At 40.3% G+C, this 12553-nt stretch overlaps 1 non-coding gene across 1 annotated transcript; it reads left to right on the top strand.

Annotated features, from left to right (window-relative positions):
• The first annotated feature begins 11813 nt into the window (after positions 1-11813).
• On the top strand, positions 11814-11885 carry trnap-agg (transfer RNA proline (anticodon AGG)). Its single transcript has one exon. It is a non-coding gene; the product is annotated as a tRNA-Pro (tRNA).
• Positions 11886-12553: the final 668 nt, after the last annotated feature.

The raw sequence follows: 12553 nt of genomic DNA, 5'->3' as shown, positions 1-12553 counted from the left end.
AGTCACTGATATATGTCCAATTCCTCAATTCATCTGATGACCAGCACTTTGACCTCCTCCGGTGACCCGTTCAGTTTTATGAACGCGTTGCAATTTGTTGTCAACGTTGGATTTCTTTTTGCTTTCTTCCGGCAATGTCTGCAGTTTTCATTGTTTATTCATATCGGTTTCCTCCAGCTTTCTCCCTTGTCTGAGCAGTGCATTTCTATGTTTTCTGTTCTTAGAGCACATTATTATTACAGCAGGTTTCTTACTTTTTGTTTTGCAGTTGCTGTCTACAGATATTCAGTTGTTGTGGGAGAAAGCAAACGTGTCACTCCAGGGAGCTGAACTCAGGCACGGTGGGCTTCCCACTGTCCATCACTGTCACAGTCCAGGCATATGTCTGGGACATGGTGTTCAACCCACTGACAATAATGTCATTCATGTGGTTGTAGTGCCCCAGGTTTGCTGAGTCTCCTTCTTGGCATTTTGTCTTTTCACTTCCTTGATTTCACCCATCAAATCCATAATCATTATCTGCTTATTAGAGACAGATTTAATCTCTTCTGACAGACTGTCAAGCAATTTCTTTGTCTCCTCAACTTCCTCGTCCATAACTGCATAATTCTTCTTTGGTGACATTTTGTTTGTTTGAGTCATTTTGCATAAAAGACAAAGCTAAACCAACTAACTGGTAGGCTCACTGGCATTGGTCTTTCAAATCAGTGTTCCAGATTCGGCATGGAAGTCAAGGCGACTATATATTTCTGGTGTAGATAATCCGAGGTCCAAAGTACAAAATCAGCCATATTCAGCGAATAAAAAAGGAGAGAATGAGCGGTAAGAAAAACACAGATACACAGCGACTGGACATGGAGGTAAATAAGCCGATGATTGTTTACTTCCAGTCCTGTTCTTTTGACAGATATTAACTGTCAGTAAAAGAGTGAAGTTTATCAGTGCAGTTTACTCTTCAGAGATCTGTGTGGCCCTAGACTCTCTTACACACACACACACACACACAAGTGCTTATGCAAACAGAAAAAATAATGAGCGCGACTACTAATAATCTGGAACCCAGTGGCTCGAATTTTTTAAGATATAATGAGTTTTAGACTGAAGAACTGAAGAGCTTTTAATCACATACACACACAAACACACACACAAACACAAACACACACACACACACACACTTTCTGTGCAGCATTTCTTGGCGCAGAGACCATGATATTACTGACAATGCAGCAAATTTATATGACTGATGTCCCCCTTGTCAACATAATCTGCATGATAACAGAGAATATACTAGAAGGCTACAACTAAGGGTTGTTATAATTAATTATCACGTTTTATCATATATTCTATAAAATGTCAACCCTAACCCTTATATTCCAAAATCTGAGAGCCAAAGGGTCAGTTTTAAAATGTCAAACAAAGATAAAATAAGATATTCCTTTATTAGTCCCACATTGGGGCCAGGCTGCGCTGACCCGGATTGGAACCGGGGTTGCTGCTGCCACAACGCAGAGTACTAACCACTATACGATCACGGCTAGCTACTCAGCTGGACAAATATATATTCTATAAGAGGGGAGGAGCGCACCACTATTTAGGAATTTAGATGAGTCAGCCAGTGGCATATTAAACATCTAATAAAAAAATCCCCTGCAAATGTCAGCATCTGTCAGTAAGATGCTGAATGATGTGACCCTTATCCTTCAGTACTGTTGCTAACAAAACATCTGTCTGCCCTTCACTTACAGTTTACAGTTTGTTTACAAAGTTACAAATTTAAAGGAGCATTTCTAGTCTTTTCCGAAACTACATTGTTATTATTCTATTCATTTTTAAAATAAGATTAATGATTAAACTAAAAATCAGTTTTTACATGTTATGTGCAGCAAAAAGAGATGATAATTATGAAAACATTTGTGTTATACTTGTTGTTGATCACTGCAGTAGTTGTATTTGAAGCGCAGTCACCACATGTACTGAACTTTCAAGGTAATTCCTGTTGAAATTGGGATGAGGAGCATCATTTCAGAAACATTGTAATGCAATTTGCTGGTTTTGTACTGTGTGGTTTGTCTAGTTTAAAAGCTACAATTTGCAAACTATAACTGTAATAAACATAAAAAATATTAACAATGTATAAAAAATCCTCTGCTTGGAATAGTACATACAAAAGGTCAATTACCTTGATAAAAAAACCTTAAAATGTCATTTCTTGAGTGCTTTGGTAGCCGAGTGGTTACTGTGCATGCTTCATAATCACAGCCTCCCTGATTCGACTCTAGCGAGGGACCTTTGCTACGAGTCATTCTCCTCCATCTCTCCCTGTTTCCTGTCGGCCTCTATGCCACCTACTTTGAAACAAAGGCACAAATGCCCAAAACATAATAGATATAAAACAAGGCGTCTTCTTCTTCTTCATTGATGAAATTCAGTAGCTGTGAATATGCAAAAAATGTCATACATAAAAACAGCTGCCCCTATTACTTTCTACCCCGACCCCGAAACCTGCTGTCTGTTGTTCTTTTGTAATGTTATAACAATGGAGCAAGGGATAGTGGCAAACCATCACTGTGGCTCTTCAGGTAAGAAATCAAGTTTGAGTAGTGGGTGTCTATCATGTGTTTGATAATTTACTTATTTCACATTAACAGTGGCAGACTGTAAGGCAAGGTGGATGTCACTGATAGACTCTTATGTGAAGTGGCATAGAGGAAGACTTCCTGGGACAATTGGAAATACACCTTACTCATGTCCTTTTCTGTTGCCACATATGCCAAACGCAAAGTGAGAAGACCCATTTCCAGTCTTGATTTCATTACTACTATAAAGCCGCTGACAAAAATCATTATTTTTACTTAACAGTTACAATTTTACTTCTAGCACCGCAGGCAATTTGAAGGCCTGCGATCCAGGGCAGGACACGGGAGCAACAGGAGACACGGGAGCAACAGGAGTTTGCAGCTCTGCCCCCTCCCCACAGTGAGCGAATTACACCACAGTAAGCCCGGGTATCCAGCAGTAGATACAGAAGCAGAAGCCCAGACAAAGCTGTGAATGAGAAGATGATGGAATATATTACAAGTCCACCAAAGGCAGTACGTCCCCAAAAATGTAATCTGGGCTGCTCTTGTTAAGTTTGGTCCCTCAGATGGAGAGAGTCAATCCTAGGAATAAAACAAAAGACCTATGACAAATCCTGTCACACCCCGGCCATATGAAGGATCCAGGTCTGTCATGCCCCCCCCCCCCCTAGCTTTCATTGGTGGTTTTAGTTGTGTGTCTCTTCTTACCTTGGCACTATTGTCAATGGTTCTCTCTCAATGTGTTTTATGAGAATTTAAATAAATAAAAATCACAATGATGATGATGTAAGTTTGTGTTATTTGAAATAAATAAGGTTTACGTTTTCAAAGTAACACTGATGTATCGAAACTTCACACAGTTTATACTATTTTATCTTTGTTCCAGAGAATGCTTTATTGAGGGACAGCTGGGTACACCTTTTCATCTATTTTATTGTTTTTTAAGCTTTAAGCTTTTGTTTCGCTTCAGTGGGGACTTCTGTAATTTGTGTCTTATCTTTACGATGTCGAATCCACTCATGGAGAGAAATTGGTCCATCTCAGTTTCACTTTTTTTCTGAAGTGTTTGCAGTGCCTCTCAGTGTCTGCCTGGAGCTTCTGAACCAGATTATAGTACACACCCTTTTCTTGTCTCCATACATTGATGGGGTGCATCCAAACCCTGTTTGCTCATTTACAACCTACAGCACAGCAGAAGAAGAGCAGAAAAATAGAAATACCTGATTAAAATGTAAAACTATTATCTGTTAAATTAAAAGTGTCTGAAATATGTGGCTATGTTAAGAAAATAAGTTGTATAACAATATGCTAGCATAACACCTATGTTGGTTGATCTCCTGTCAAAACATGATCTCACTAGTCAGATTATTAATGTTTAAAAAGCTGGCGTTTTGTCTCATTGTCTGGTCTTTTGTGTAATAGTCACATGGTGTTTTAAAAGTCTATTTTCTATGTATGTGCACCAGAGGCTATTTGTTTCCATATCACACCTTTATAAATTGTATACTGGAGCACGATTCCCTCCAAACTCAAAAACTTTCCACTTCCTGCAGATGAATGTAAACACAGCTTTCTAGTGTCAAACGCTGCACATACATCATTCTACACAGTGAAGCTCAAACATCCAACTGTAGAAACAAGAAGGAAAAACATTCTGCACAAGAGGGGGGCTTTAACGTTGGCAAATGATAGCTTAAACCATGCTCACAGAAAAGCACCCATCTGTATTTGCAGACTGTGCTCATCTGCATATGAATACATAGGCTCTTCTACACAGTCATACAGGGCTCAACTGTCTGTACAGAGCTCAACTCTATACCGTATACTCTACAGACAACAGCAGCAGGACCAATCATTTTTCCCCCACAAGATATTGTTAATCTGACTACCTGACTCAAGTGTTGATCACAATGATGTTTTCAGACATTCTGTCAAATATGATATTCACTCAGTGGAAAGGCAGCAATGATGTGTGTTGATAAGATGTGAAATAGACGTAATCATTGGGTAGACGCCACGTAAGCAGGTCAATCTACAGAGATGACAGCAGAGGTAGCGTGTAGATACAGGCTGACGGGAGTCAAAAGCTGTAAAATTACAACATAAATAATGACTAACGGAGATCTCAAGGACTCATTAACTAACTCATTCGCACTAAATGAATCATTTTCTCTCTCAGACGTTCAGTGACTCAGCTTCAGAGGCCCCTTCTTCCATATATTCATGCACGAGGCAGAGTTTGTAAATCGAAATGCAGCATGCTATTCAGATTCATAACCATGGCTTGAACTTGAGTTAATGATCCCTGACATTTTCATATACGTAAATGTCAGCTGTATCACTCCATCACAGACCGATAACACTGCAATGATTCAACCTATGGCCACGTCTTGGAAGCTTTTAAAAAACTGTAGTGTGTGGTAGGTATATCCTGGTGAAACCCCCCATTTTTTTTATTTAACACTCAGGATTTCTACATCTGACAAAGAATGCTGCCAGGGTTCCACATTTTAATTTTGCAGGCCTGTGCATTTCAGTATGATGCACTACTACATCGGCAGAGCCTATATATCAGTTGGTGAAAACTGCCCATTACTGCTGGAGTGTGGGCTGAACAAACAATGTCAGAGGTTAATGAACACACCTCAGCTGGTTTACTCAGAGCCATCCTGAAGTAGAGCATTTAACACATCACCGTCTGCTCTTGGGAGTCAAAACTAATTCCACTGCTTAGTGTGTAATGATGAGATGCTTTTAGACATCAGAGTGTACGCACACGAATGCCACACCAGCTAACAGTTGTAGAACTCTAGAGGAGTACCAACATTTCTGGAACTTGTATAACGGGTTAATACTGGATCCAAACTAGCTGTAGAGTAAAACTTAAGGTACTTTCAGACAGTGAACACTAAGGTAGAAACATCTGCATGGAGATACAGTGTGGCTGCCGCTCTCATGAACAGCTTTTTGTCACCACTTAGTTGACGATGGATGAACTTGTTGCAGAGGAAACCAAAGAAACCATACGAAAATGAACTAATTGTACTTTTATCCAAGTTTTCTGAGCTATATTTCAGCAGTGAACAAACAAACCATAATGACCTTATTCTCAAGTTTGATAGTCTGGTCTCCATTAAACAACGTTTTTGATATTAGCAATCTTGCTATATCAATTGTGCCACATTGTTAACCATTCCTCCACAACAATACACTTGTTTTAGCTACTTACAGATGACACTAGAGCGGGTAGATAATAGCAGCCTGCACTGTTAGACTATGTCTGAAAGTACCTTTGGGGACCGAACTAGCAAAATGAAAGTTCTGACTAGCTTCGTTAACAGCCTCTCTATGTGGAACCTTGCCACATTTTCAGCAAGTTTTGAATAGTTAATGATGTCCATAAAAAGTATGAGGCTAACACCAAAACATTGTTAAAGGAACAAATCACCGTGGGGTAACTAAAACAAGCACAACTTGTGATCGTGTGATATTGGGGGTTGTGACGTGAATTTCCTAAAAGACTATGTTTAATTATAGGCCAACCAAAAAAAGGCCATCATCCACAGAGAGTCAAACTTCCAAATACAGAGAAAAATGTAGAAATGAATGATTGGCTGCAGTCATATTCAGATCAGCATGGTGTACTGTATAAAGTGGGGAATAGCAGCAGTAACAGGTTGGTAAATAAAACCCTGGGTATACCATGACCTTCAGTCCATGCCTGTCACAAGGCAAACAGCCACCGATATAAACAAACATAACATTTTCACTATTCACATTTCCTGCCTCTATCACCCTGATATTTTAACTTGTGCCACTTATTATTCTTTTTGCTTCATTTATGAAGATTTATTCCAGCTGGATGGGTAAACTCAAATCCCCATTCTTCAAATAAAAAGGTAAACAAACCTGGTGTTAACAACCCACCTGTTTACTCCACATGAGTCATTCTCCAGAATAACAGAATAGATAGATAACTGCTAATTATGTTAGATTTTAAATACAATATACAAATCCTGTGCTCGTTAATGACAAAGCTGAGGGACTATGGGTAAAGACAGGTGGCTTTCAGTTTGTGCGTACACACACACACACACACACACACACGTCAGACAGACACTCACACTTTTGAATGAGCACTACCTATTTATTTCTGTGTGTGTCCTATCATAGCACAGGGCTCTTGAGAGTTGTGCATTATCCATGTTGTTCTTTCATTACCGTGGGCTTATGAAGATTTACATGGATATTGAGGTTGGTTGGGGCCTTAAACCATAGGGGCTTAGGCAATCAGGCACTTGACTCTGTGTGAGTGTGTGTGTGTGAGAGAGAGAAAGGGGGGGGTAGATGATCATTCACTTGATGAAAAAACTATATGACACGAAAGCCTCTCAGCTCAAATAATCTGTCTCCCTCTCTTCACCCGCCCCCCCCTCTCCCCCCCTCAGTTTCTCATGTGACACTCCCACATTTGCTTTGCCATCTTGAATTAAGTTTATTTCACCCATCTGACATAGTGACAGTGTGACTGATCATCTGTTTAGCACTTTATGGGAAGAGGGGTACCCTCACTGTATCAATGGTGATTAAAAAGTAATGAAAAAGATGTGCTATGCATCTTGAAGCATTTGAGTTTTTATTTTTGTTTTTTACACAGCCACAAACTTTGAAAAATCCAATTTGGGAATATGTGTCAATCAAACCCTCGTACAGATTGTGATGCAATGGATTCTGTCATTAATGATCAGATTCTTGATCACTGACACTGACATATTAAGCTTAAGGCTTTATAGGTCTTTGTTTTGCACTGATTAATACGTTGACCAAGATAATGTGCAATTATTGACCTTTTAAGTATATTATACACTTTCTTGGAACAGGACAAAGTAAGTGAAATGATGAATCATATGTGCTAGCTGTTGGATGTATAACAAGTAAAGCTGGCTGGAACATACTAATCACTAAGCTTATTCTGAGCTTTTCCAAGAAAGTAACACTTAAACTTGCTCACTTTCTCTCCGAGATGAGAAGATTGATATGTACTTCTTGTGAACTGGGGACGTGATGTGACTACTAACACTTTGTTCTTTTATGTTCTATACACAAACACAGATGAATGTTACATGTTGAAACTATTAGTCATGGTCACAGTGAGGTTAACAGGTGTCAAAACCTGCTCTTACAGACACAAAAGTAATCCCTCGCCTTCATTTATGACCCACTTGAAATGTGTGGTGGTGTATGTATCTACAGAGACTTTGGACTGACTCTGTCTGTTTTGTCTTATTTTCTTATTATTGTCCTGTGTATTGGAAGCCTTTGGGTGTCAATCTTTGCTCAGTGGGTGTGTAACCCCATCCAATAACAGAAAACAGGGTGTGAGGCTGGGACTTGAAGACGCCAACCACATTTACATTCAAGTGATAAAACCATTGTGGCCATTGGAATTAAGATTGTTGTATGTGCCGTTCTAAATGGCAGTTCTAAACTACTAGGGCTGGGTATCATTTAAAAAATGACGATACCACTACCAATCCAAGTACCCTTAAAGTGATACAGATACTGACTGAGTACTTCATTTGAAAACCTTTACACTACATGGTTGTTGAGCCAGATAAAAGCAAGTACACAAAATGTGTAGACACACTTTAGAGTGTTTAGGTGGCATCTTGGCTGTTGAACTACTACTTTACCATCACAGATGGATTGTAGGTGCTGTTGCAGTAGGCCAATCACATGTCACATTAAATCAAAGAACTCTTGTGTTGATTGGCTGTGGGAAAGCCCTTACAAATTGTTGTAATTGTTTGACGGAAGATGTTTCAATACTACTTGATGTCAATTTATTTCGGTCGATACCTTAAAAGGTATTGAGTACAGATACCAAGCCCTATAAACTACACATTTTGTCATTTGATTTGGAGTCAATCAACAGAATGTGCAGATTTTTTTGTTCGTCAAGCTTTAAAGGACTTTCTTAAGTGTATTTATTAGCTTTAGACTGAGCCAGACTCACAGTTAGACTAACAAGATCCCAATGCCAGCGAGTGTATAATGCTCCTCATCACACACTTCAAAAGAAAACGATTAAGCTTTTTCACCAAAAGGTTAAACCTATTTCTCACTGTCCTGGAAATGATGTTGTTTTGCCCACACTAGCAGAAGTTTGAAGATTTTAAGATGTATTATAAATAGAAATTCATGACCTTTTGGTCCACAAAATTTTCAACAGCATTGTTGCACACCAAACAGTCTTATAGCCAGGTGCACAGGGTTAAAACTCCATGCTGGTGATTACATATACTCTTGTTATTCAGAACATTTCAGTCCTCAGACCTTCATCAGATGGTTCTTTCATAAAAGACCACAGAAAGCAAAATGGGACCAATAAAAAACTGGAAAACATGCCTTTTTGATCTTCAGTAATGTGCATCACAAATTTTCACAGCAGTCAGTTGTATTTGTCCCAGCAGGAAAGGAACAAGCATTACTAATAAGCTGTGAGCCAGGGCAGCATGACAGTGAGCAGGACCCTAAAACTGAAGCAGCTGAACGGAATTCAGCCATCATCCATTTCATTATTTACATCACAGCTGTTGAACGTATGCACGTTGATGATAGAAACCTGATCATCCTTTCATCATCTCGTAAGCCTGATCATCTATTGTCCCGTCTGCACCATGCATGAGACAATTCATACGGCTGCATCTGTGTACACAGGCACTTATAACAGCACAGCATTCCAATAATTACCATTTGGCTCTTATGGGATAAATGAATTATGTGAATGGCATTATGGAGCTTTGCCATATGTCGCTGTGCTGTTGATGCGTAAATGGAATTTCTTTTATTATCTGGTGGAATTTCTGCTGGTGATTTACAGCGGCGTGGCCTCGTACATTACCGTCGGCAAGTGGGTTTTGAATCCCTTATAATTGCGGCGCAGACTGCTCTCCTGGGTGTTATTTCATTATATAGCTCATATACAACAATTATCAAAGTATATGTGCTGTGTCAAAAGTTTTTTCTTAACTGTTGCCAGCTTCAGCTCCAACGCTGGGTGGAAAAGCTGAGACACATTCATCAGGTTTAACAATGGATTTATTACTCATCTTGTTCCCTGTGTTATCTTTTTAATCACACTGTGGATTTTCAAACTGAGTCACTAGTTTGATTTTTAGACCTACTGCTGACGCACAGTGTTGCAAACGATAGAAAGTCCCTCATTTCGGTTTATGACTTATGTCTGTGTGTGTGTGTGTGTGTGTGTGTGTGTGTGTGTCGCTTACGGTTCCTGAGGGATCGTCTACGCCCAGATGAACTTTGATGAGTGCTAGGTAAGGCTCACACTCTGCCTTGTGCGTGAAAAGTCATTAATTCTTGACGGAAGCAGCCACCGTGACTCCTCGCCTTTAGGGACCTCTTTTTCTTCTTCTTCTTATTTTAATATCTTCACGGTATCTCCAGGTTTATTACACTGATGAAAGAATGAAAAAGTGTGTGAGGAACAAAACAACAGATGTGCTCGTGTATGAAAATATTAACAAAACGATGCCCCCCCTCTGCCTCTACCCGGGGTAACAAGGTAGAACGCATAGGTGCCTGTTATACATTCATATGATAAAGGATGAACACAAAATCATTATCACAGATGGAATAACTGTTATTATTGTTGACTTGTAACTCCTAATTCAGTGTAAAATAAAAAAAATCCAATTTTATGAAGACGGAAACCATAGAAACTGAGATACCAAATCCTTGAAAAAAAAAAAAAAAACACCTCTGAATGTAAATCTTGCAGTAATGTGTATGCAAACCTGATTTCTCATTGATGGACTCGCTATAACCAACCCCCCTCCCCGATCCTGACGGTGACACTAATAGAATTCACACCTCTTTTGTAGGTCTTTCATTTCCATACTAATGCGTCGCCGTGTCTCACACTGATTCGTGCTATTCCTTTGGTGATACTGACATTACAAAACTGCTCCGACATCTCGCACGACAATGCCAAGACGTGCTTATGAAGTCGTGTTATTCAAATCGGGGTCCTTCAAATGGAGTCACATCAATTTTTTTTTTTACAGTCCCTCTTCAAGTTTTTGTAGAACTTTTAATTGATTTTCATCCTGTTATAGGAGCTGGTCCTAGGATCTTCTAACATCTTGGAGAGATGTGATCTACCTCAGCAGGCTGATAGAAAACAGATACAGGAAATAATGGGGCTATATGTCACTTAGACACAAGCTAAACTTAGTATGGGCCTCACTCAGGGGCCGTGCTTGTGACACAATATCAGTCAGTATTTGATATAATGCAATGATGAGGGCCTATGATCCAGCGGGTTGTAATGTTATTGGTGCGTGTGGAAGACAGAGAGCGACAGGCTGTGAACTTTTTCTGCACCCATTCCTCTGGGAGAGAGAGAGAGAGAGAGGGGGAGATATAAAAAGAAAACAGTGGGAGATCAAGATGATGATAGGAGGAGGTTAGCAGAGTGATGGAAACAGAGAGAAGAAAGGAAGGAAGGAAGGTTCCAGAGATGACAATGACATTTCCTAATCCACACATCTAAGTTTCCTCTGCTGTAAACCTGCCCAGTGTCTCACTTGCTTGCTTGTGTGCAAAGACTTTTGTGTACAACAGTGAGTGTGTGCTACAGTAAGGTCCACTTGGCACTTTTAAACAAGTTATGTTCAGGAACATTTCCCTGTATGGGTCATGTGTGAATGACCCATGCAGACGTGAATAGCATTCACCCGATGGGGAAATCCCAGATGTCGGGTTTTTCATTGCTCGTTGGTCTAGGGGTATGATTCTCGCTTAGGGTGCGAGAGGTCCCGGGTTCAAATCCCGGACAAGCCCCGTAGGAACATGGCTCCTGCTTCTTTATTAATTTTGCAAGTTTTAAACCTTGAGCAACTGCTGGAAAGCTATGACATATTAAAAGGGGAGTGAGTAACTACACCAGAAGTTATCAGTTAAAATATTTAGGAGGTATGCCCAGTGTGTCCAGTCTGGATGAAAATGAAGTAGAAGTTGTTGCAACCTGCAGTGGAACACGAAGACAAGTGGACGAACAGATGGATCTAACAGTGGTTGCTGGGGAAAAAGGAACACCGGGCCAAATTATGCCACCTCCAAAAGCTTTTCTTGAGCATGCTGTGGCTCGTTGGTCTAGGGGTATGATTCTCGCTCACGCGAAGGGGAAATCCCAGATGTCATGTTTTTCATGGCTCGTTGGTCTAGGGGTATGATTCTCGCTTAGGGTGCGAGAGGTCCCGGGTTCAAATCCCGGACGAGCCCTCAGGGCAGAACGTTGCTCCTTCTATTCAGTTGTCTCGCTAACATTGGAGCTGTTGTGAAGTTAAGCAATCTTGACAAGGAGTTGAGAGTTCAACCTGTTATAGTCTATCTATCTATGTTACGTAGCGAAAGGGGAGGGACCACTTTTCCCACAGGAAATGCCGATGTGCACGTTGTTACTATTATTATATGGTGAACTAGGGCTGGATGATTAATTGAATTTTAATCGCGATATCGATTTTGGCCTCCTGCGATTATAAAAATGTAATAATCGACATAAAACGATTGCCGCTGGAGGAACGGTGTGTTTCTGTGCAGATCTGGGAGATTTAAAATGACAGAAAGGCCTTTGGTTGACAAGAAGAAAGGACTGGAACATCTTCAGTGAGATCACACAGCTATCAGGACGCTGCGCTCTCACACGCGCTGCATTGAGAGTCACACACACAAGTGCCCACAGTCACTCTCTAGCGCGCTCTCTTGCTCGTTCACTCCAGACTCCGGGAGATTGTGTCTCATTTGCGGGCGTCAGGGAGCCGCTATCAATATGCAGAGAATTGGGATGTATGGATTACATAATATATTAATTTCTGTGCGGTGGGATCTATCACTTCTCAGTGTGAGAAATGACAGGTGTGGCATGAGAGCGTGTGAACTGCTTGACACAG

This window comes from Scomber japonicus, chromosome 8, assembly GCF_027409825.1.
Source record: "Scomber japonicus isolate fScoJap1 chromosome 8, fScoJap1.pri, whole genome shotgun sequence".
Taxonomy (NCBI): Eukaryota; Metazoa; Chordata; class Actinopteri; order Scombriformes; family Scombridae; genus Scomber; species Scomber japonicus.
This window is presented reverse-complemented; position numbering and strand designations above follow the sequence as displayed.